Here is a 26,125-nt window from a genome sequence, read left to right on the forward strand (position 1 = left end):
TACGTTGTTTCTCACAAGATCATCATTGTTATTCAGTTATGGCACTGCGCAAGATGCACCTCTGTATCCGAAACTGCTAGAATGGCGTCTTGGAATCAGGCTGCGCGAGCGACACAGATACTGTTTAACTCTCTCGAGAGTATGCGAGCGCGAACTCTCATTCTGCAATGTAAAGCTACACATACATCTATAACATGGCCAACGTATACACGACTCGCGATTTCAGGTTCGACGACCATGCTTGCCACAACTGTTGTGATTTGAGAGTCCCTCGTCTCTCTGGGAGCAAGTTCGCCCAGACGAAGAGACAGATTCCAATCAACACGTTTGACGCGGCTTCCTCGTCGCCACCGGCATAGCGATCGACAATGTCCTGCATCGATGGTGCCTTCCTCTCCCCCTAACCCTCCTTTCCTCCTCGCTCTGATTACGCTACTGAAAGTGAACAATGCCTGTTCTTCTACGACAGGGAAGCCCAGACATTGAACAGTCGAAAGAAAAACAGAGTTGCAGGAAAAAAAAAAAAAAAGAAATGAAAGCGGCAATACGCGCGCGAGGTTTTCCCCCGACTTTCGGGCGTCTCGTGAACGATTGTCGAGCTGCGTGCGAGGGGATGAAGACGAATAAGGGCGACAAGAAACGAGGCTTTCCCGTCCGGCTCGAGTGGATGGCGCCGCCAGACCGAAGCAGGGCGGCGGTCACGTGATGGGACACCACTTTGCCTGAAGCGCTGGGCGGGCGGTGCGGGCGGGAGGAGACCCCGCATACACGTGCCGCCGTGAACTGCGTGAAGCGAAGCCACGTGATGCAGCTTTTTTTGGAAAACGCGCTAATACGTCATCGCTCACCTCCCCGCCTGCGCTCGCTGTGAAAGTATGTATGCACGCGTCGCACCTCGGCCGCAAATGAAGATGCGTGGTAATGGCGTGCGAGGGAACCACGCCTTTCTGTCTCTGTCTAACGCCTGAAGCGTCGTTTCCTTCTCGTGGTTTTTTTTTTATCTACGTACTTTTCCTCAACACAAGAGGTGCATCGAGCTTGTAATATTTCATTATATAGAGGCGAATGCCGAAGAGGGATCATATTTTTCTGTTTTCTTCAGTTGCGCTGGCGCTGCCTTTGTAGAGCTAGCACGCGTAACATAAAAATAAGTTCATCGCTCTCCCTTTGGTCGTTGTTTCATTCTTTCTGTAGTTTTCTCTTTTCGCTTCTAAAAGAATATTTTCACAAAACGCCATGTACCTAGCGAACGCAAGAGTATAATAACTATACACATGGGCCAGTAAAACTAAACGTTGATCAAACGGAAATCAAAAGCACAAGAAAGCAACAAGTTTTGTTTCGTTAGTTAAAAAAAAATTAAAGCCGGGCCAGTGATGGAGTGAGTGAGTCGCCGCTCCTCTGTAGTGCACGGCAGAGGAGCGGCGACTTGATCTAAATGGATATGTCTTTGCGCACAGAGTCCCGACAACTTGCCTAAACATATACGTACCTTCTAATAACGCCCACACATTATTGCCCTTGACGCAGCCGTGCCGCGAGCAGGTCACGAGCTAGCATTAACCACATGTCGCAAGGGCGCGCTGTAAACACGCTAACGTGTCCTAAAGCCGTTATTCACGCTTAGCACTAACACCGGAGCCTGCAGCTGGCCTATATGCCGCTTCGCGAAACGAGGCCGAGAGCGGTAAAGCCATCCGTCGGCTTGGTCGTACAATGTTGCACATCAACGGCCACCCACTCGCGCGTTCCGCGCGCCCGCAGCGAGCGCCGAGGCTGATCTACGAGCTCTCGGGCGTCGCTCGGCTGCGGTCCCGCGTCCCTGGACGCCGTCTTGGCCGCGCCGAACAATACAGATTCAACAAGCGCCGACGCCTTCGGAGTGCCCCGCAGCTGTCAGCGGGAAATGATTTGAGCGGTGAGGAGGGCAAACCGAACAAAAGGAAAAAAGAAAAACGATACCCTCGGTGAAAAGGGAAAGTTGCAGGGGCCAAAAAGAAAAACGGGGAGCAAGCGGAGTCCAAAGCAGCGGAGTGAGAACAGTGTCGCCGGCAAGGGGCCACACGTTGCGGGTATACGCGGGACACGCGTCTAAATCTAGTCGCTGACGAGTAGAAAAAAATGTGTGCCTGTTGTCTGTGCGTGTGTGTGAAAGAGAGAGAGAGAGACGTAGGCAAGAGGTTTTGGGAGAAGGTGCGCGAGAGGGTGAAGTGGAGGCAGAGCATATTATTAGGCGACCCTAGCAAGACAGACAGACAGACAGACACACCTCCTCCACCGCCACCACCGCCTCCTCCACGCCCTCTCCGGAGCACGCGGAACGTCGAAGAAGCTCGTCGCGGCGGGAGCAGAACGAGAAACACATCACGGCCGGGCTTCTGTTGACAGTTCGACCGGCAGCGTGCGCGACGCGCGACCCGCGCACGCCTCTCAATTGCAATCTGGGCGTCGGGGAAAAAAAAAAAGCAAGAGCCGCGGCGGCCCCGACAAAGCTGGACGCGCAGCGTGTCTGCGATGAATAATACATGGCGCTCGAAGCAACGCCGGTGCCGACGACGACGATGTGAGAGGAGAACGTTGGAGGGGAAGGGGGCGCGCTACACCGACACCGCACACGGGTACAGCAGCGGTGGTGGCAGTAAGAAGGCGCGGAGAGGAGGAGATAACCCGAAAGCGCGACACCTCCGGTGCGAGTGGCATACCAAGCCTGTATGCAAACTTTCGCATCAACACCCTTTCCTTTCCGAACTGCTGCTCGTCGTCGTACTCCAAGGGAAGGGAAAACGGCAACAACAAACAGGCCGAGCGCGTGTCTTCTCCGCGCGGATCGCGCTGTCCGAGACGATGCCTGCACGAGACACCCGCAACCCACTCAACGGTCTGCTGTCCTGGTCTTCTCGGCGGTTCTTCCTTCAGCCCTCCTCCTCCGAGGCCCGCGAAGGAGGAAAAAAAAAAGGACAGCATTACGACGATGCGCCAAAGGGGAAACGCTAACGCGTACGTGTACAAATACCGTCCGCCCGCTGTGGGGCCCTCAGTTATTCATGCCTCCCTTCCCCCCTTCCTCCGTGCCGAACACTCCACTGCGGCGCAAAGGTAAAGAAACAGCGGCGGCGGCGGCGAGCCGCCGGTGAAGTACCTCCAGGAGCTGTCTTAGCGAGTATGTTTCGTGTATTCCTGAAGGAATCAATGAGATTTGAATATTGACTTCTTCGTCTCGTCGTTCTTTTCTTTTTTCTCTTTCTCTCTCTCTCTCTCTTGGTCCTGTATCTCCTTGGGGCTTCGCTTGAATTCTGCGCTGGTTCCCGGACGGGAATCGCGGATATGCTTCCTAATCAACGCCGAGAAGAGAACACGCGTTGCCTCTCTCTCCTTTACCTTCTCCCTCTAACTCCGCGTGGGGCCCGGTTCGCTTGTCTTCTCGCCGGGAAGGTCAGGCGCGAAGCGAAGGCGTAAATTAGCACGCTCGATAACGCCGTCAGGAATAACAATGAAAGAGCGTAAGTTCGAGAGTCGAGACTCGTCGGTTGTAACGGAAGTAGGAAGGAGGCGAAGACCAAGGAAGAAAAAGAAAGTGCTTTCGGTAAAACGAATAACCGAAGGGAAGTTGTAATAAACTTGGGACTTCTTTTCGGAAACGCAAAAGGGCGTGTAACATTTGCGAGACGAACGCGGGCCGGGCCGATCGGAGCGTTGTACGTGGACTGTGTTCAAATCGAAGCCCTACATTTGGGGCGCAATTTTCCCCGCTCGCCGACGATTTGATAAAGAAGCCCCGGCGAGGCGACACAAATCGTCGAAGGGCGGAGTTTATTCCCTGGTCACAGGTCGCGGTTAAGGCCGTCGCATAAATATAAGTGAAGAGCATTACGTGCCTAGCAAGAAAATGCGAGAAAAGTCAAGAAATTTGTTAGCACTGTAACCTTCATGAACTTCGATGAGGTTTCACATAGGTGCCAAACTGTTACATTGAGCAACGTTAAACAAAAAGAGGAGGAAAGATATTCTGCCCGATGCTTCGCAAGTGACTGCTTCTTACGGAGTACCGCGCGTTTCGCTTCAATTCCAGTCCATTGCCCAATGATGGGCGAAGGTGGCAAGCAAACGGACAAAAGCGGAGAACAAGCATTAGCACGGCCCGACGCGATGTGCGTAAGTACGCATAAGGAAGGAACGCAAGCAGAACCGGTGGCAAAAACAAAAGAATAATAACAAGAAATCGCCGAACCCTTCTCGGCAGTGTGTTCGTGAGCTGGGCGCCGCCGAAGCAGCCGTCGATAGATACAAGCGCGAATGAACCGAACGGGAAGGCGATAGAAGGGGACCCAGACTGCCATTTCGGGTTAGGGAAACAGGGAGGCGGGTTGAGGGGGAGGGCGAGGTTTCTCGCTTGTGTGTGTGAGGCGGGCAGAGAGAGAGAGAGAGAAAGAGAGAGAGAGAGCAGTGGCCCGAAGATACAGTGGACGCAGCGGGGCGCACCCGAGCCAAACGAACCGAAAACACCGTTTGTGTGTCCAACGTTGTCGTCGTCGTCGTCCGCGCGCCTGGACTAGCGGGCGGTGTGCGACTAATTTAACCTCCTTTCTCGCTCGCTAGCGCAGCAAAGCCGAAGGCAGACAACGGCACGAGAACTGCGCCGGGAGAGAGATAGAGTGTGTGTGTGATTGTGAAGAGGAAGAGGAGCGGGAAGAAGGCGCGGGACGAAAGGGTAGAGGAAGAGGAATTGAGAAGGCTGAGGGGGAGAATATGGGGCCACGCTCGCAGAAACCGCGCGCCAGCGGCCATTGGAAGAGGGGGAGGAGGAACGAGCGAGCGGCTCATCGAGCACGCGAGAGCGCATTTCGACGGGCAATAAAAGCGCATTCTCCCGCAGATAGCGTAACCCGAGCGAGGCGGGCCCCGGCGCATAGTAGTGGTAGTACGCGGGGCAGCAGGGTCGAAGGTGTTCGCGGGGGGGCGGCGGTGGTGTTATAGTCTCACGCTGCGCCCCTGGCTGGCAAACGTCGGCCGGGCGTTCCGGGGTCAATCGGCAACCCGTTCGTCCGACGCCGGCATGAGCGTGTACAGCAGTTAGGGGAGGTTCCCGGGCCCGTTTCGCGTAGGCCGAGCTCATCTGCCTCGAAACGGCTGTAAATCTTCGCGCCTCACTTGAACTGCCGAAAGGGGAGCCACAGCGGAGCGTCAATCTCGTGCTATAGGGAGAGGAGCAGGGAAACCGCGTATTTTTTTCTTTCTCGGCGCGGTCGTTCTTGGGGGCCGGCGAGCTCTCTCTTCTTTTCCGCATCCCCTTATCAGGCCTCCGTGGTGTGCGTACCGCAACCCGTCTCGGTGGTCCTCCGTGGCAGCGTTTATGGAAAAACCGATTGTGAGGCGCGCCGAAGGCACGGATTGGTCGGATCTTGGCGCAGAAGTCTTGCGCAGGTCGCGGCTGCAGGCATCTTCCTAAACGCTGCCGCCTGGTCGCGAAGGGCTTTTTCGCGGAGAACAAGTTACCCTATGTACGGAAAGCGGCTAGACTCCCAAAAAGATACATTGCGCTTTAAGAGCTTGTAAGTATTACAAGCCGAGCTTAATGACTCCGTAAAATTGCGTTGCCGGAACCACTAAATCCGCGGGAGCGATGGCTCGTGGTAGAATCCGGAAGTATGGTACGTTGTCACAAGTTCCGACAACGTTCAACCGTTCTAAATAAAGCCTAGCCCTCTGAAAAAATAACCCAGAAAGCGGTTCTTTGATATCTGAGATTGATATACTATACTACTGGTACTATCGGCGCTATAATCAGGCGCCGAGCCTCGGTCAGTACTGCCGCTTTCCTGGGTTTCGCATGATTTGTAGCCGAATGGCCGACATCGGAGTTTCGTCCGTTACAATATTGGCGTCAGAACCCCGCCGTGGACGAGGGTAACGAAACACGCACATTTCAAACCACCGTTTCCATCGCACCAAAATAAACAAACAAACAAACAAATAAATAAATAAATAAATAATAATAATAATAATATTAATAATAGAGCACCACCGGTCGTCGCATACAGCAGAGCTCTAAAGCGATTTCACTTTCGCTGCTCTCCACATACCGCAAGTTTTTTTGCGGAAGTAGCGGCAAGAATCGGTTCTTTTGTGCTCCGCAGCTCGCAGGCTCACGCAGCACCCAGGGAAAGGACGCCGAAGCCTCCGTGTTTCCATATTTCGACAGCGCCGCAGCGAGAGAGAGGAAGGGAGTGCGCGCATGGCGTTTCCACGGCGATGCCAATATTGCTCCGCCATACGCCGTCAGTTCGCCGGCTCGCATTCTTCAGTCGCCGAGGAACGCGCGCCCACGTCGGAGGATTGCGGCGGCGACAGAAGCTATCATACGCGGGGAGAGCAGGCCAGAACGGAGGATGCATGCTGGGGAGAGGGGGGCGTGGGGAAGGGAGGTGAACAAGAAGAAGGCTGAGGATCGTGGATGAGCGTGCAGCTCCTATATAAAACAGCCGCGACGTACGGCCACGCAGCACAAAGAATAAACGACAAAATAAATAAGAATGAATAAAGTACGACTACGCTCAAAGAAGTGGACAAGCGAACGCAGTGCATAACGCATGGACAGCGCGCTGGCGGGAGGCTGCTGGCTTGTGTGACACGACTGCTACGACGGAAGGAGCGTGCGAGCGGCTCTGTCGAAGCGTGCTCGGCCTCGTCGCGCTGGGCTTCTGGCAAGCGGGAGTGGGGAGGAAGGGGGCGGCGTGGCCTCCCGCTTCGAGTACTGGGCTTTATTGGCCGCTTGCCCGGCTCTCGCAGCGAAGACGACATAGAGAGATGCGTCGCAGTGAAAGGGGGCCGCGCCTTGACCTAGTGGAGAACTTCATTACGGAGATGAGAAACTATCTGCGCACGGCGCGGTACAGTAACGACAATGGTGGGGGGGCGGCGGGGTGGGGGGTGCAGTGGACATAAGGAACGGGGAAGGACGGCATAGGTCAGCGCATGCGCCTAGCAGGAAACGGCAAGACTGCGCGGCCCGTTTCCGCGCGCTCCTGGTAATCATTCATCGTGGTCGCAGCATGAGATCAACACGCTGGACACGTCCGGCAAGAAAACGATGCAAATTGTTTCCCCTTGACGAACCGAAACATAGTACCGTCATAGAAACGTTACCCGACGCTACTTTCCTAAAGGATAAACCGGCTGCTATCTTTGATGTATAAAAAAAAACTAGAATATGGGGTTTTACGTGCCAAAACCACTTTCTGATTATGAGGCGCGCCGTAGTGGGGGACTCCGGAAATCTGGACCACCTGTGGTTCTTTACCGTGCACCTATATCTAAGTACGCGGGTGTTGTCGCATTTCGGCCCCATCGAAGTGCCGCCGCCATGGCCGAGATTCGATCCCGCGACCTCGTGCTTAGCAGCCCAACGCCATAGCCACTAGGCAACCACGGCGGGTTATCCTTAATACATAGTTTCAACGAAACAAATTTCAACTCAGCGAACGCCATTCGTATCGGTTCTCAAGAACGTCGAAAAAGTAACACGGTTAGTGCCGGTTGGGCGCTTTCGGAGAAACCGCGGACGATAGACAACGAACGAATGCGTCCATAGACTTAAAGGAAACTTGAGAGCGCGAAAGACGCAAGCGTAACGGAAACGATACCGCATCCTTTTGTTCAAAAGCAACGCAAAAAGCAAAGTGAACAAGCCCCTCGGTTAGTGGTTAGCAGTAAGCGTTTCGTGTGCAGCAACCAGAAGGAGCAAAAACCGCAAGAGTGCATCCGGCCGAAATAAGACGCGTTTATATTTTCCCATCCATCATGGTCGTGAGGCACGCGGAAATGATTATTTATTTAGTTTTATTTATATTTATATCTTATTTTCGTACAAAGTGATGAAGTAGAGCTTCCAACCTTGGGGCTGTTTTTCGACGAGAACTGTACAATTTCGAAACCTTTTAACTGGCTCGGAGGAGCCTGCGTCCAAACATTGCTGCCTATAAATACGCCACGCGCAGCAAACGACAAATGCATACTGCCAAGTGCTTCTCTTTTGAGAGCAATAAATGTTTTTCACCACCAGCACCAGCAAACGACAAGGTGGCGGTTTCGAGGTGTGTTTCGCGAGTGAATATGTCGCGCCCGAAGGCCTCTGCAAAGAATCATGACTATAATAGAGAGTGAGAGAGAGAGTAAAGGTGGTAGTTTCACAGCTCGTGTGGCGCATCGGCTATTTTATAACAGGTCGCTGCAACTCCGGCCGGAGCCCACTTGCTACACACGAAAGGAGGCAATCAACCAGTCGGGAAACGCAAGCATTCACATTTATCGAGTGCGAGGAAATTCCAAAGGCGAAAATTGCGGGTTCCGTTCCGCGTTGCGAAGGGAACGCGCTCTATTAGGCGGCACTCATCAAGCCGACATTGCTCTGCGCTGTTGACAGTGAACGGAGGGAGTTTAAAAGGGGTCGGTTCCGTATCAGCGGCAAGGGGAGAGATAAAGCGAGAGAGAGAGAGAAAGCCTCCCTAACAGACTCCTGGTACGTAACTGCCACCTCATTTGGCAGATCTCGGAGGACGCTTCGATATTCGGCGATCATCCCCTGCTATGGGATTCCGCGAAAAGGGAGATCGCTGACCTCTGCTCCGAGTAACTGTAACGTATGAGCCAGCCGTGCGACACGTCAGTGCACGAAAGGATCGTTAAAACGCTTCCGTCGCTGAGGGCAAGCGAGCGTGGGTGAGGCTGGCGCGATCGCGCCCCGCCGGAATGAAAGTTAAGTAGTGATCAACAGCTGGTCGGACAAGGAATGTCGCTGAAGCCAATGTTTCGACACAGTGACTTGTCTTAGCCAGGGAAGCAAGTACGGACGGATCACCCTCCTATAAGCGTCGCGTATACCTGTTCGCCGTACCTTCTGAATAGATAGCTTTCACGTGACGTCATGGACGCAACTGCTCACAGTGCGGCAGTGGTTCTCTAACATGGCGACTAGGATTGCGTCAGCGCACGCCATCTATACTAACTTATTAGGAATCAACGATGCGGGTAACTGTGTTCTTGATGATAGCTTATGAACTTACGCTCACGCATACCCCCCACGTCAATGAATGGCGACCTCCGTAACGTTTACGGCTTAAGCAAAAACGCTGCAGCGAAACCGTTACGCTCGCGCGTTATTCTTGACCTCGATGTCGCTGAGGAATGGGTAACCCGCTGGGCTGCGAGATGTCAGAAACGTGTTAGCAATCGAGGTGTGACCGCCCACTGTTGGGACCCATTGTAGTTAATTCATGCCGACACAAACACACACACACACACACACACGCACGCACACACACACACACACACACACACATACACACAACACACACGCACACACATACACACAACACACACGCACACACACACACACACGCACGCACACACGCACACACACACACACACACACACACACACACGCACACACACACATAAAGTGATGGATGGGACACAAGGAGCTGAAGGACACGTGGATAAACTTTTGTCTCCGTGATGTAATTTATTTTTTGCGCTGCATTTCTGCATTCAATTCACGCCAGCTCCCTTAACTTTCAGTCAATCACAAAGTTAACATATTTGCCGAAAGCTATGTTATGATGACCTGCAGATTATATCTCGCTCACTCTTTTAATATTTTTCTGCTCTCTCTCTCTTTTCAGACCAGCCAGAGAACGAAAAAGGAAAGCAAGTAAGGCGCCAACTATACTTCTTCCGCGACATTTGCGCAATATCCAGGGAAATCACAAATCGCATTACGGCGGCTTTCAGACTCATCACAGAACAACCGTTCCTTTTGTTTATTTATCTGTCTTTTCGTTCCCGATGATACGGCGACGGGGCGCGAGCCATGCCCCCGGCGCGAAGACTAAAAGAGATAATCACTGCCGTCTCTAGCGATAGACCAATCGTTCTTTTCTTTTTTTCTTACTCCTAAAATAAGTTGCGGGACCCATCGGGACTCCCGGCTCATCTTATCTCTTGCGAAGGGGAATCCGAGCAGCAAAGACGCGCTCCTACACTCGAAGCGCTAACGCGCAAAGCGCACACAAACGCGACACGCCGGTTGGTGCAAGAACAAGCAAGCAAGCAAGCAAACAAAGAAACAAACAAAAAAGGGATGGCGAAACGGGGTGCAAATTGCAGGCACGCGAAGTGGCATCTCGGAGCAAGAACGCAACCCTACAAAACACGCGTACACTCGGGTGAAGAAATATATATATAAAGAAGAAAGACAGAAAACGAAAGCCAAGGCGGGAGACTCATTGGATCCGAAGAAATCCAAGTACGACCAGCGCCAATCGTCATCCGTTCTTATTGGGGCAAACCGTGGGGCGGCTGGTACACTCCCGAAGCCGTTTCTTTTGCTTTCACCCTCGGACGCGTCCCGCGGCACTCACGCGTACACTGCATTTCTCATCAGAGCCTTCGCGAACCCCGGCTGGCGGTAGTGGTGGACTGGGACGCACCCCCCCCCCCCCTCCCCCATCTACCCTTCAGAAACAACAACGACTGGAGGCCAAAAGATGGAGGCGAGTTCGGAGGGCGGAGCGTCGGCGAGTGTAGAAACGGCACCGCGGCGCTCTCTTCGAGCCGGTCAGCTCTCACACGCACTCGATAAATAAATAAAATTAAACGAAACACGCGGAACCGTAACAGCGAGGCTTAGTAAGGGACGACCGAAAGAGCTGCTCGTTTTTCTCGTCCTCCTTTTTTTTTTTTTTCGCGACTGGGGCGATCATAAGCAAAGTTAGAGGCATAGGAGAGAGGAGACTTTTCTGCAAGAAATGTGAGGTCCGAGAGACTATAGCTAGCCAACAGCGGCGACCCGTCGAACACAACCGGGAGTGTACGCGGAGAGGAGGAGAGGGAGCTTCAAGGAGGCAGCATAAACACACGATGTAAAATGAGAAAGCCAAGACGAGAGAGAGAGAGAGACAAAAGAACAGGAGTGGTCAAGACTGTACCAACGGTTCGAACAGTGCAGCATCAGCGATGGAAATTGACAGGGCCTTCTGAGGAAGAAGGAGAGGTAAGCCAGAGAAATCGCAGGCGGGCTTCAATCACGAGTGCATCGTTGTTGCCTGCATGCCCGCCTTGCCCGTCTGTCCGTTCCTCGAGGTTTCTCTCTCCTTCGAGCGCCCCCCCCCCCTCGCCCTCCCTAGGCACCACGCCAGCAGGCGGCGGCCGGCAGCCATCGCTTGAGGAAAGCCGCGGGTCAATGAAGCCCGCAGCCCAGCTCCACGAAACCGTGGGGCCCCGTCGGCCGCCTCACGCTTGCTCGCAGCACCGGGAGAAGGTGGAGCGCGGCGACGTTTCTTCGATAAAGTCGGTCCCGGGCTTCCCAGATGCAGGCTACGGCATGGGTCGTAACCCCCCCCCCCGCCCCTCCCTCCTTGGCCAGGCCCCCGGTAGCACCCGCCACATATGCGCCCCGGGGGTCGAAGAAGGAACGGTGGTGGCGTGGCTCCCGATTCGGCCCTGTTGTCGGCACTGGATGATGCTGTTTTTACGCATAGCTTCTCCCGAAGGCCTAGCTCTCTCCACCCCTCCTTTCCGAACCAGGCAAAACAGTCGAGGTTCTTCCGAGATGTTTCTGCAATGTTATGCTCGCTTCTGTGGCTTTGGAGTGTACCGCTGATAGGCACAAGGTTACAGGTTCGATACCTGGTCTTGTCGGCTGCGTCGCTCCAGTTGGACTTGCATCTAAGAGTTAAAACTATATACCTGCTTGTGGAATGCAAAAAACGTTATCGTGTACCGTGCTCTATAGGTGGCCGTTAAAGAACCCGAGGTGGTACAAATGATTCCTGAGGACTACCTTCTTGACAGTTTCTCATAGCCCGAGCATTGCCTTGGCACGTTGGACTCTATCGATTCAACAATCGAACGTTCTTTATTTTTGTTCGTGCAGGCAACCTTGTGGATTCGACACTGATCCCTCCTGACACAGTTGCTACTCTCGCTATCGGCCACAGAACTTCTGTCGAGGCATGATTGGCAAATTTTATGCTAATAAACACGTTTCCATCATTGCGGCAACGCGGTCGCGCGGTGTGAATGAAACTGAGTGCGTTCGTGCCGACTAAACGGGATGAGTAGGTTTACACTGGCTTGGTGAGCTCGCCTGAAAAAAAAAAAAAGGAATACTGAAAGAGGTTGAAAAGCGTGCAACATACTAAATTGAGGTATCGTTCACGTCTCTTCGCATCTTTAATCTACTCTAACCCAACTAAGTTAAGCCTAGGGGCTCCTTTCGTATTTAACGCGACCGTACGAGAGCGTACGAATACGTGATCACCCCAGGCGTTTCTTTATTCTGAACTTACTCAACGTTACCCACAATAAAAAGAGATAAAAGTATTTATTGACTTTCGGTCCTTTCTCAGGGATTACTATACGTGTGAGAGCGGCGACAAGGAGTAAGGTGAAAGATGGTGCGACAGAAGGGGTGGTATGGAAAGTTTCTGAGTGCCGCTATGTCAACTGTTTAGGTGAAAATAATGTCAATACATCCCAAATATTATGAAATTATGCGCTTTTGCCTTAGGAGCCGCCAATAAACCTCTTCTCAGTACGTACATTCATATGACACGTTACGCGTGCCTTTCACGTCATTGGTGCAGTCCTCACATGCTGAGCGAAATCTCGAAAGAAAGAAGGAAAAAAAAATGTACGCGTCGTGCACACGTTCTGTCAGAAACGACATCTGTCAAACGTCTCGAGTCGGCACATGTTTTCCCTGTTTCGACTCTGCCGCGTACGTCGCAAGCCAGGAGACGAAAAAACAAAAACGCGCTGCACCGAAAACAGAGCGAGACGGCCGACTATGGCCGGCCACATCAAAGAGGTTTGACGGGGAGATGATCAGACGTGCATCAGTCAAACCTGAAGGGGGCGGTCAAAAATAGCACCAATCAGGCATACAGAAAAGGTGAAGCAGCCGCCCTTGACTCACGACGCGCCGCAAGGCCGCGTGGCCGCGCGCTGTAATAATCACTATTTTAGGAAAGAAGCCCTGTGAAGTGGGGTGGCCCGAGCGTCGTTCCAAACAGCCGCGCGGGCCCGGGTGAACTCGTCCAATTAACCCGAAAAACAGGCCTAGAGCGGCACCAAAATAAGGAACGCACATCCCCCCTCTCTTCAATGATGACTTAGCCTGCGTCGCTCTGAGGACTGGCCTGTGGAGGCTTTACTGTTCCGTAGGTCCAGAACAGAAGGCCGAGCATGCAGGCGGGTGTCGCATTTTCCTGGCGTACAGCCCGCACGATCACGTGAGCTAGGGTCTGTTTCCGAGCTAGTTGGTACGGCGACGTTTTAAGGCAGGTAAAGCGCAAATAAAGCACGGACAGCGCAAAGAATGAGGACAGAATTTGTGTCTTAGTTCTTTTCACTGCCGATATTTTATTTCCGCTTTAGCTGCCTCGAAAAAAATACCACGTGAGCTTTGCTCGATACCAGCGCATATATGTGTGTTCTACCAGAGTAGGAGGAGGGATGTCACCAGCTGCAGACCGAGCTAGGGGACATTCAAAATTCAATAGGCAAGCTTTCCCACACAGCTAACTCACCCTAACCAAGTTGATCGCGTTCCATCTAGTAGCCCTGTTAAACCCGAGACAACCGTTTTCAAAGCCCGGATGGTGCGAGCGAGGAAAAGCAGCGGGCTTGTGTCAGCACTCCGCTATTTGACCCCCCAATTACGTTTCTAACCCGACGTCCACCATCGAGGTAAGGTCACATTAAGTGTGTGAGAAAGCCTGCTTACAGAATTTTGCAAATCTATTCGCACGAGTGCCAATTATCAGGTGCGGTAGTCTGAAACTCGTCGCACCGCAGACAACTAACGGCAAGGCCGGAGTTCAAGCTGTTCAACTATGGAGAAGCCGATAGGTTAGTGCCTAGCCGAGATGTAACATTTTGAAACCCGGAAAGTGGAGATCCTTTGCATAAAGTGCCATAGATTTTCCTGTATTCGTGAGCTGAAGACACGAAGAGAGACGAACAAATATTGCCGGTATAGCTATACCAACGTACTATTAATGCTCATAATTATTTTTATAGTAGTAAAAACGGTATTCTGATGGCACGATGTTTGCATTACTGTGACCTCCGCAGCGGGTTTCGTTTGGGTTGCAAATTACGCTAGGTTAGTTGATGCTATGACGATTGTCTTGCTTAAGACCCTTCAACGTGCGGGTTCTATGTTGTTTTGAACTAGAACTTCGGTTAAAGCGAAAGGTTTGCTGGTGCAAAGCCCTGTCGAGGCGCACTTTCACTTCAACGCTTTCCAGCTAGCAGGACAACAGCGAAGGCGAGCTAACCGCCAATGGATGCGGCAATCCGTTCGGGAGAGCGACCTTACGACCTCCGACCCATGCTGACAGATGCCCTAGAGTCAAGGAACGACTCGCCTGCTGGAACCTTGCGGCGCTTGTGAGGGCTCGGTTTTAAATATAGAAGCCCATACTCCACGTATACCCTCGACGCACGAAGTGCTCGTAAACGTCGCAGAGGAAGCAAACCCGAGGCGACAAGCGGCGGTCTTGTTTTCGAGGAGATGAAACGCCGCAGATGCCTTCCGAATAAGGCGACCCCATTGACGCAGTTCTGTTTACTGACAAAAAGAAAAAGAGAGACGTGTGTCACGTAGGTGCGCATGAACACATGTTCCTGATTGAGAGCTACTGTCGAAAGGTTGCGCTAACACTCAAGACATGAACGAACACAAAAAAAGAAAAAAAAAGTTTTGTGATCTTTAATGATGCGGTTTGCCCGTTTGCGTTCTTCTTTTTTTTTTCTTTTTTAATTCTGAGAGAATTCGGTGCTGAAAACACCTCTTCCTTGCATGGCCCACTAGCGAAGTCAGTGTAACATCGGGCAGGCAAGCGGCAATTTTCGCTTCTTCATTAAAAACGTTCCGTGGCTTTTTGTGGTGCTGCTTATAGGCATCTTTGCAAGCTGTGAAAAATGATAACTGGCCAAGTTTTAGAAGTTCTACCGGAACGCCCTTATGCTCTATGGCGACGTGTCGCCATTAATTAGTAGCTAAGCGGTTTCACTGCAGAGCACGCGGGCGCGAGTTCTATTCCCAGCCACGGACAGCCAGACATTTTATTTACTGTGGGTGCACGTTACAGAACGAACATATGTGCGGGGCAAGCAAGTCACCTAAAAAAATATAATAAGAATAAGAAAAAGAAAAGAAGGCACCGAGATGCCAGCACTGTCATTGTTCCTAAAGTGAAGGGTGCACAGGTGTTCTCGCAGAAGTGAAGGCTTACACTCAATGCGTCAATCACAATATCTGAAAGAGATGGCGCGGAGCTGCCATACGCATGGTCCACGAAGAATCAAAGAGGACGCGACGCTCTTCTCAGCGTTCGGGCTCGCACCTACAGTTATTGCGACCTTCGGCCATTCGCCGAGTAAAAAAAAAAAAAAAATGAGCTGCATGCCAGTCCGACCGGTACTGGGGGAAAGAAGAAAAGAGTAAGAGGCATAAATCCCCGAAGCTCTGCCGCTGCTGCCCCAGGTCCACTGTCGCTGGCGCCAGCGGAAATTGCGCTCACCTGGTGCCGACCTGTAGGCGTGCTCTGAAGACACTGCAATAGAGGAGGAAGGGCTCCCTAGGGGAAAGGAGGCAAGGAAGGCGTGTGCGCACTTGCTGATGCTTAGTATGGCAGCTTTGACTCAGCACAGCGAGGCTGCGCATCGCGGCGGGAAAGATACGATGGCATTTACTGCCGGTTATGGGTTGCTTTTAAGAAAGCTGATCCACATACATATACCTCGTTGCAATGGCAGACACATACGTACTACATCTGCGAATAGTGTATTTGTGGGGAGACAATCGCGCACGCATAGTGTGCCCTTGTCATCGTTACGACCTCATCCCTATTGATCGACTCGTGGGGTATAACGTCCTAATGACACGCTGGGGCTGTAAGAGACGCCGTAGCGGGTAGCCCCGGATTAATTTTGCCCACGTGGAGTTATTAGATCAAGAAACACACACACACACACAAACACACACACACACACACACACACACACACACACACACAAACACTGTTTGCCGTGTCAAAGCAGTGGGAGAAAGAGAAAGGGGGCTGACGACATGAGTGTGCCCTGTTTGCTACCCTGCACAGCTAAAGGAGAAGAGTGCCAGTTCACGCTGCGTGCTCCACCTAACCTGCACCGCAATATATTCTGCCACACGGGATCAAACAAAAAGTATTTGCAGTCCAGTGCATGCATACTTTCCCGCACGACCAGCACTTTGCTCAGCAGAACTTCATGTCGAAGTGTGGGGGAAATTAAGCTTTTTTTCGCGCACTTAGAGCTCCGAGAACTTCTGCCGTGGTGGGCTGTACGTCTGCTCGGCACCGACTCCTACTCAGATGATGTAACCTATAGCATACGCTACCATCTATAGGCGCCCGAGATTTCGTAACTGCGGCCACTGTTATGGTGATGATGGGCATCAGAGCCATCTGCACCGCTCATGCCACGACGGCACAACAACGAAACGGCACTAGCCGTAAAGGCTTGATGAGGTCATCCATCTTCCTTGGCAGTGCGTGTGACGTCGTCTCACCGCGACAAGTAATAGTTATTACGCAAGGGAGCGCCTCTTCGCGCCAAGCTCATTACTGTGCGCTGCGACTCGTAATGGACATCTACTTGACGCAGTTTCTACGGAGGAAAGAAGAAAATGTGCAACGGAATCAAGAAAACAGCAGGTTACGTGGCTGCTATAGGAGTGCCGTCTCGTCTGCCAGGTTCTTTGTGTCACACGTTCTGTTAATTATTCCCGAGTTCCTCGACTCTTTTGAATTCTACATCAATTATCTTTCTTTTTGTTGTTTTCATTCTTGCCAACTTTGACATCTGCTGCGTAATGGATTTGTGCTATGATATCAGCGTCTATATACCAACTGCATCACAGCGTCACTTATATGGAGAAAGCGGGTGTAACTGATATTCTAGCTCAGATTAGGAGGAAGAATTGGGGCAAGTACTTACTACACAGACAGATATTCTGTGGACTTTCGGGGCGACCGAACGGGCGTCAAGGCAAGGAAAAACGCAGCCGAGAACGGCAGAGGATCAGTAGCACGTTGAGCTACGCAAATCTGCAGTCACACGATAATGTCATCTGGCACAAGACAGTCTTATAGTTAGGGACCGCCGGCAAAGGCCTTCGTCCTGCATTGGACATAACATAAAACAGGCCGATGGTGTTGATGTTGGTTACGAGTAGAATTACACTCGTTCTTTACATACGCAGGCAGTGCGATCAACTGCAGCCTTTGGGTCCCTCCTGGGCCCAAGGAATCAATACGCATCCGCACTGCACTGGGGCTCGACACCCAAGCATCAGGAAGAGTATGCGTGTACAGCTCAGGCAATTTCGACGTGCAGTGCACTCGGGATTGCCGCGTAGACGAGGCCCGCGGCGGCATATGCGCGTCTGTTGGCGCCGTTGTGACACAGGTCGTTTGGCTTAATTCGCCGAAAGAGCGCGGAAGCTGGAGCAAAGAGAGGAATTAGGCGCGAGTAATAGCACGACTCCTATCGCTCTGGGCGCGCCCCGCGTGCCCTTCCGCTCCCGCGTGCCCCCCTAATGAACGGAAAACTTTTCGTGTCTAAACGCTGAGCAGTTATTCCAGGGTTTCAATGTGTCTTTGTTTTGGTTTTTTCTTTTTTCAGGCAAAGCAAGAAAAAGAGAGATAGAGAGAGAGAGACAACTGCAAAGAGAGACACCGGGACGGCTGGGTGAACCACACAGGAGGGGGGGGGGGGGGGAGCAGCGAGCTACTGTAATGGTGAGCCTGAATGTCGCAATGTGCGCTTCGGAGACAAATGGAAATCAGCCTTTTTCTTGTTTGCGCTGCGGGGGCGGGGGGGGGGGGGTAAGTAGGGGGGGTCACCATCACGCGCGGCCGTAAATGAAAGATGACTGCGCGTTATACGCTGGCGGAGCGCAGCGTATCGTTTGTCATTTGCACTGCTCGCGCTGCCGTTGGCGAGGCAAATAACGCGTCTCCAGTCAGCCGGGCTGCGTTCGGCGCTCGGGCAGCAGCGAACAAAGCGGAGGCACGCGCAGGAGCCCCGCTCCGCGAAACAAAGCGAGAGCGAGCGAGCGAGCCACCCGACCAAGACGTGCTAGAAAAGGCGGCGGCGCGGTCCCCTCTTGCCTATTCGTGTGCCAGACTGTTGACTTGTTCCTTTCTTCTTCTTTTATTTGTTATTTTTCTCTCACTCATCGCTCTGGCGAGCGCTCAGTTTGGCGCGTGTCGAGGCGCGCGCTAGAGGAGAGCTGAAACGCGCTAATTAACGGCGAAGTAGCGTACTCGCCAGCGGCGCCACGTAGTTATGCAAAAATTTGCATAATTGACTTCGCCAGAGGCGATCGATTCACGGCAGACGCGCTCCTCAGAAGCGCGTGCACCAGCCAGGGTACAGTACATAGCGTACCTTCTCGCCCTTCTGACCACATCCCTCTTTGCTTCCGAAATACTCCAGCGAAGACAACGGCCGAAGGAACGGACACCCGGGGGAAGGCGAAGGAGAACATCTCTTGCGGTGCCGACGGGCCGTCCCGGCCAGAAGACTCTCTCTCACTCTCACTCTCGAACTTGTAAATGATACCGAAGAAGTTCGAGTGGGGCTGCATTCGCAGAGTTGGGAGTGCCGACGGCTGTCGACGCGAGGTCGGTTTCAAACCATCCTCGCGCACCTGTGCAACAGCACTTGGCGTATGGTGATCAGTTCGCCTACCCTCGAGCTGCCCACGCAGCGCCCGGTCGGTGTCAGAAGCGTGCGTCGCGGAGGGTAATCTTCGTTCAAGATAAAAACATCAAGATTTGACTTATAGCTGATTCAAGAATGCAGGCCCGTTTAGCTTGGCAGTGAAGGCCGTTGCTCCGCCTGCAGGGTAGCCAACCGGAACTACCTCTGGTTAACCTCCCTCCTTTTCTCTCTCTCTCTCTCTCTCTCTCTCTCTCTCTCTCTATATATATATATATATATATATATATATATATATATATATATATATATATATATATATATATATATAATACAAAACCACGTGGAAATTCTCAACACCTGCAGGGCATCAAGCAACACGTTTCGCTCCACAGTATGTTGCTGGCCGGACCAGCACGCATAGCTAGATGCTATGTTCGTTTGTACGAGTACAGTACGAGGACAGCTCCTTCGACTTGTTCTGGCCTCAACGCAGACGTTCGCGCTGTCAGCGAAACCTGACTCAGGGCGGCACCAAGTATATGCAATTAACACGCTAATTTGTGCGCTAAACTGAGACTTGAATGCAGCTGTCAGACAGAACCGACGCCAGTAAAATATAACAAAAGGAAGCTCTCGAAAAGTCACACGGCATTCCAGATCGAACCCGCAAAAAAAAGTAAATCTCCCCTAACAATACAAGTTCAGGCACAGCTAACTCGGAGCGTGCTTTCCTCAGTTTATACGAAGGACGAAAGAGAGTTCGCGGTTTCAGGATCGAGACAACCGCTCGGAGCAAGGAGAAAAGAAAACCTACCTAATTCCGTGAAACCCGCCGCGAAATTTTAAGAGCGTTTAAAAGCAGACAAAGGCTGCGGCGAGAAGGTGAGCGCATAAAATTACACGCGCGACTTCGGGCGGACACGATACAAATTAGGTTCCTCCGCCGCGAGAAACGGGCGTAGGCTTTAATTAGAGCGGCCCGTCTAGCACGATAGAATGCGAGCTGGAGAGGGTAGACCGGAGAGCGCGTCGGCCTCAGGTGTTGCGCGGCAGGTAAGACAATTAAACTGACGGCTGACGTCGCGGAGCCAAATGCCGGGGTTAGGGCGCCGTGTTTTGGAATTCTCTGTCTCTCTCTCTCTCTCTCTCTCTCTCCCCAGTACCTGACGGCGGGTGCGGTTTGTTTTGGAGGGCCTCGGCGTGAAATGCGGTCGGCGGTGAATAAAGAGTTCGTTCTCGCGCCTCGATTGTTCTCGCGACGATCGAACAAAAGGCGCATATCCCGTTCACTCACTGCGTGTGGCCCGGTCGACAGGCGGCACGCAGGCCGGTCTACAAAGAGGAAAGCGGCTGGGGAGGAGGGTGGGGGGGGGGTGGCGAAGAGAAGATGCCACGGAAGTAGAGACTCCGATGGTTGCATTGTGTGGCTTGGCGCCCACGCTCTAACTGCGTATTCCGAGAACGTCGAACTTATTATTAATGTTGTTCTTGCAAACGGCGAGTATGGCCAGCCTTGGCAGTTGGGTAACGTCGGACGCATTCGTAGACGCGGCGTCACTGCAGGTCGACAGTTGGGTTTCAGCGCCGTTACAGATACAGCGAGTATACGCATTATACCGAAACAGGTGTGTTCGAGCAATAGGAGAGTGGGATCAGTGCTTTGCCCACTGGTTCGTGACAGTGACGAGTCACACAAGTTGAAGTAAGCTGGAACAGAGACAAAAAAAAAAAAAAAGGCTTTCGTTGCGCGAAGATTAAGTGCCGCCCTCCAAGCAGAATATCGGGCTGAACGACGAAAAAGAGAGCTGGAATGTGTTGGGCTCCGTGTACGCGCGTGAAATAAATGTAAAAAGAAACTGAAGAAACAAAATACCGATGCGTTCTGCTCGTACTGATCAAAATCAATCCCGAACAGAGCATTGAACAATTACTTTCAATCTATGGCGTTCACAGAGCAACGACACAGACTGCTCGTTTATACAGCTTAGCAAGTACCTTTTAACACAAAATAATACACCTCGTACTTTATAACATGCGTGGAGGCAGATCTTTCTGTCAAACCACCGATGTTTCATTGAAGCTCCTTCACATGAGAGATGGCGTGCGAAACTGCGTAATGAAGTGTAGTAACCAAAGACCACGAGCTTGTGTTCACTGAAGGGCGAGCCAGAAAGGAAGTGATCGACTTCCTGCTTGCTTCCTTTCGTACCTCGTTTCATTTTTTACGCGCTTCTGCGTCTGCTAGAGCTCCTATTTTGGTTCGGGATTGTTAGTGTAGCTCGGCCCAGAGCGAATTGCGGGTAAGAACACTGCAAGGCTCGCAGACGCTGCAGTATCAACTTCATAACCAGTACCATTAGCGACTATGACATCAGGAACGGATGTACAAAGTACAGGCGGCTGCGCTAGCATCCTTTAAGGGCCTCCGCTAGGGGTCACAGAAGAGGCAGCAGCACAGCAGTGTCAAATCTGCTCCACTACATCCCCAGCAGGCTAGCGTCCCGACAGAACCGCAGTCGACCGTGCAACTCCGACTAGCGACATCCCAAACGACTCAGGGTCAGAGCCACGGACACAATGTGCAACGCACCGCGCCTATGAGCAGATGCTCCGGAGGTTCGCTTTATCTTCGGGCCAATTTTCGTCCCCGCAACTCGGTCGCCGCCAGCTTGGTGCAATCGTGCGGTGAGGCACTACGTAGTTTAGCTTCCGCAGCTGCCCGTGACAAGCGACCTCTTCCGGTATATTGGAGAGATCGGAGGACGCTCTTGATTTCACAGAAATGTGCGGATACGCTTCTGCACCATAGCGTCGTACTAGATAAGTTGTCCTCGACACGGGTTTTGTAGATAAGTGTTCTGAGAGCAGCAAACATAATTAATATTTCTACTTACTGTGCCGTTGTATTATTATTATTATTATTATTATTATTATTATTATTATTAGTAGTAGTAGTAGTAGTAGTAGTAGTAGTAGTAGTAGTAGTAGTAGTAGTAGTAGTATCGAAAACGACTGCGCTGCACGCGATAACCAACCATTAATAGTCGTAAGTTCTCGCTTCATATCACATTACCCCTGCAGTGATAAAATTTAACCTTGCGAAGAGGCCGGTGAATCTGATAGTACGGTATAAGACTGCGGTCTGTTGCCTAATTTTTCAGTACTATAATAATTCAGCTAACCAATCAATCGATAGATAAGCCATCACGATGTAGAGGCCCGTATAGCCGTTAAGCTGAACACAAGTAATTAATAAAGCCTCTGCCAGGAAAAGTGGGGCAGATGTATCTCCAACGCAATTCAATTTCCAAGACAACTTGCTCTAGAGCCACCCTGGAGCATATCTTATGGGAATGTACGGCTGTAATACAGGATAACGGTAATGCAGCCTCAAACAGCGACAGCCTCCGCGTGCTCTGGGAGTCTGCGTTGCTCAGCTCGGACCTGCAGCACCAACTCTGGGCCGTCCAGCGAGCCCAGGAAGCCGCCAAGGGCCAACAACTTTTGGCCGAAACCTAGGCGGGGTCTAGGCCCACCCCACCAAATCGCAGGGCGCTGAATAAAGTCATTTGAATGAATGACAACTTGTTCTCGAGGAACATGGGTGGTGAGAGAAGAGAGATGCCGTTTGGCAGCTTTTCGCCTCTGATTACAAGAGCAGTAGTGAATACGACAAACATAGTCTTGCGCAAAATATAGCAGCCAAAGATGGAGAGAAAAAAAAATCTGCATAAGCGAACAAAAAGTTCTCAATCGACAGAGCAAGAAGGTTGCTATTACACGTGATTTCCTCAGCTGGTGATGGGAATACGTAGAGAATATAAGCAGAGCGTTGTTAGACAAGCTAGCCAACACCGTCATATATCTATATCCAATCAAAGGGGTCTTGTTTTTTAATGGCCGATTATATGCCAAAATATTCAAGAAACTAAGCGCACCTTTGTTACAAACACGTGCTGCAATGAAAATCACATCGTTGGCATCCGTTCAGTCCTTTCCTCCGAAAAGCAAACGCTGATTGATTGGTAGGTTTGTTCATTAGGGCACAACAAATGACGGCAGCAAAGTTCTGCGTCGTCATGCTGTCCACAAACTTATATTATTGTACGAATGAAAAACGATGCGGGGTAAAGTGAATCTTTAGAGGTACTATTAAGCAAACGGCTACCACACGACACTCGTTTACGATAACAAAGACACAATGCCAAAGCCTCAGCGTCGCAAATAAAAACAGACCACCTAACAAAAATCTGCACGTCGGATTGCACGCTGTCGTAAAGCTGTCCAACCGAGGCCGGAGCCAATGGTTCGAATCGTCTATGTGACTCTTCCATTATGCCGCGAGTTTTTGAACTCGCACCAGAGTCGCCCTTTGTTTCCTGGCTTCCGTCACCCCAAAAGTGCAATCTGCTGTTTCGAGGGGGCAGTCCGGTGTCGCGACTGCAAGTCGCCCGCAGCGCGTTCAAACCGCGCGGACCGGTGAGTAAAATAAGACGAACAAAAAGAAAACCATCCAATGTTCAGGAAAGACGGGAGCGAATCAAAGGCAGGGACACAAGTCGCGCGACACACACAGGAAAGACAAAATGACACGGCGGAAACGCGACACGGGGTGGGGGGTGCGTTCGTTTAATTTCCTATGCACCCCGTTCCTTCCAGTATGTGTGCGCTCATTTCCTCAAACGCCGTTCGCCTAATCAGTTACCTTCTTGCTGCCTGTCTTCTATCTCTCTTCGCTTTCAAGCTTTTTTTCTTTTTCTTGTTGTTGTTTTAGCGAGGGCGAGGAATAAAAGATCGCCAAGAGCTTGCACCGTCGGTGTGCCGGAGGACCGAAGCTGCGGCGAGGCCAGCTTCGGTGACAAAGAGCGGCGCCGGGTTTGACATCTTCCGACGCGCGCGCAGAGCGGTAATCGCACTTTCGGTGTGGGCGCTTCGGCTTCTCGCGGCCTCCACCGTGCGTTGTGCGGGCCATTCGGAGTACCCGTACTAGTGTTCTTTCCTTTTCTTTACGCGTATTTTTTTCTTTGCTTAAATTCCGAAGCGCCTTGTATTTCTTTCTCTCTCTCTCTCTCTATTTCGGCAGACTTTTTCTCCGATCCCAGTAGCTGCTGAACATTCCAACTCTCGGCGCTCTTCAATTGCCCAGCAGGTTCTACAGTGCCGCCCGTTCCACATCGCGTTACTAAGAAAAAAATAGAGGACAGAGGGAGAACATAGGGGAAAAAAAATCTCGTTACTATTTCGTTTTCCCTAGCCCGAATCGATTCCCGAGGCACGCGTTCTCGCATCCAAGAGGCTCGTGATTTGATTTTTGTAAACCGAGCCGACGTATCTCGTCTTCTCCTCTTGCTTTTTTCCCCCTTGCTGTACGTGTGCGCGAAGCACGCTCTTCCTATTTCTCCTATATTCCTTCCTGTATGTTAGCCATAGCTGTGACGTCCAGACACATGGCGACGTCCTAAACAAACAAAAAAGAACACGCCCCCCCTCCGCCTCCCCCCCCCCTAATATAAACAAGGATGCGACAAAGAAGAACGAAATAACCGCATAAGTAACGAGAATAATCAAACGACGCGCCACGCGGCATCCAGCGAGCGAATAAAGGTGGAGGTCTCCAGAGGGTTCAACATCACGAGGTCGCTCTCCTCCCCCCCCCTCTCCCGTGCAAGCGGGTCTTCCCGCGCGTCGCTCGCTTCAGTGGTGCCCGTACGCCGGCACTCGCTCCGGCGTAAAACTGCGTGATTGTGCGTCGCCGCCTAGCGCTCGTGCATCGGAGAAACGTACGTTATAAGTACGCCCGCGCGCGCGCGCGCGCTGTGTGTGTGTGCGGCACACGCGCGAGGTTCGAGAAAGAGCGCCGGTGCGCTACGGGAAAGCCGCCGGCGGAAGGCGAAGGATAATGAGAAAATTGGCGGTTGGTGCGTGAAATCAGAGATGCCGTGGAATTCGCGCTTGCCGTGTGCCTCGCGTGCGTTCGAGCCCTCTGCGCACAAAACTCGTCAGCGCTACCGAAGCCCCTCCCCCCCCACCCCCTCGGTAGCTCCCACAACAGGAAGTTGTACGCACCTTTCGTTATCTACCACTGTTCCTCCCTTCCAAATCGCGCGCCCGTTGCCCGAAAAACGAGCCGCTCTGTTTTGTCGGCAGAAATAAACGTGCCAATGGAAACGAAACGGCGCCAGCCGTACAGCTCGAATCGCGAGCGTTTCGCGAAGAATTCATGAACACCAAGCGGGGCGGCCCCGCTCGCTGTGCCCATGTGCTGTGCTGATCGAACACGAATTTCGCTGTGTACACCGAGGCGAAACGCGTCACGCTTATACGCGGCCCTGTGTGTGGGTGTGCGTGCACGAGCGCGTGTGTGTTCGTATATGTGTGTTCGTGCGTGCCCAGGTGGCGTGGGACGGCGGCACACATCACGGTACGCAGTACGCAATGCGAAGCAAAAGCTACGACCCGAAAGAGCTCAGGTGTGCGCGCAGTCGGTGGGCTAATGCCTGGCGAAAGGCACGGTTTCAGTGATGCGCTGGAATTTTCCAGGCGGACGAAAAAAGGGACAAGAAACAAATGGGTCGAACGAACAAAACATCGTACACACAACGCTTCCGCAGATGCATTAGATAGCCTCTTTGATGATCTTCCGCCGCATTAACGAGCGGATCTGAACATGGGAGGTAAGTGGGTAAATCGGAGAGGGGGGGTGGGGGGGGCACGGGAGCACGTGGGCGACGTGAAAGGCTTCGTCAAAGACGGAGGATACGCAGAATCCCGCGCATGCCACCGCCAGCGAATAAAAAGCGAATGCCAATCGATGATGTTCAGAAATTCACTTCCGTTCTTTCGCGCAGCGAGGGCGTAAATTTGGAGGAAGGGAACGTAAACAAGAGGAAGCGCTTATATTTAGAGGAATAAGGAGAGTACGCACCTTCGGCGAGGACTCCGTCGAAGACGCCTCGCGTGCTCTTTTCAGCGCGGAGCCTGCGAGCGAAAACGGAAGTCGTTACTGACGCGCGGCCGGAAGTAAACATAAACAACTGGAAGCAGTGTTCGTGCCGTAATAATGAGGCAAAAAAAAAAAAATAATGATAAGCGCACGCTACGAAAGAAGCCGCGCTTTAGGCGCGTGACTGTGGACTGACTATAACAACAAGTTTGCTTGAATTCCACGACGAAGAACGAAAAAGCTTATAGCGCTTCTTGGCTTCCGTGCATGCGTCGGGAGATGCAGAAATGGAAGCGTTAAGAGGAACCTTGAAACTGTGCCACGTTAAGCAAAGACAAGGCGTTGGATTCTAACCGAGAACTGATAAAAAAAGAATAATCTGAATGTGCACTTGACAAACGCAGCTTA

General features: G+C 52.0%; 1 protein-coding gene across 2 annotated transcripts in view; it reads right to left on the bottom strand.

Moving 5' to 3' along the window:
- Positions 1-26,125, bottom strand: part of LOC126530707 (irregular chiasm C-roughest protein-like) — a 385,268-nt gene that overhangs the window by 197,664 nt on the left and 161,479 nt on the right. For both annotated transcript variants that reach the window (XM_055070752.2, XM_050177973.3), the window contains exon 4: positions 25,700-25,752. The gene's annotated coding sequence lies outside the window, so the exon portion shown is untranslated. The remainder of the gene's footprint in view (positions 1-25,699; positions 25,753-26,125) is intronic.

Source organism: Dermacentor andersoni, chromosome 5, assembly GCF_023375885.2.
Source record: "Dermacentor andersoni chromosome 5, qqDerAnde1_hic_scaffold, whole genome shotgun sequence".
Taxonomy (NCBI): domain Eukaryota; kingdom Metazoa; phylum Arthropoda; class Arachnida; order Ixodida; family Ixodidae; genus Dermacentor; species Dermacentor andersoni.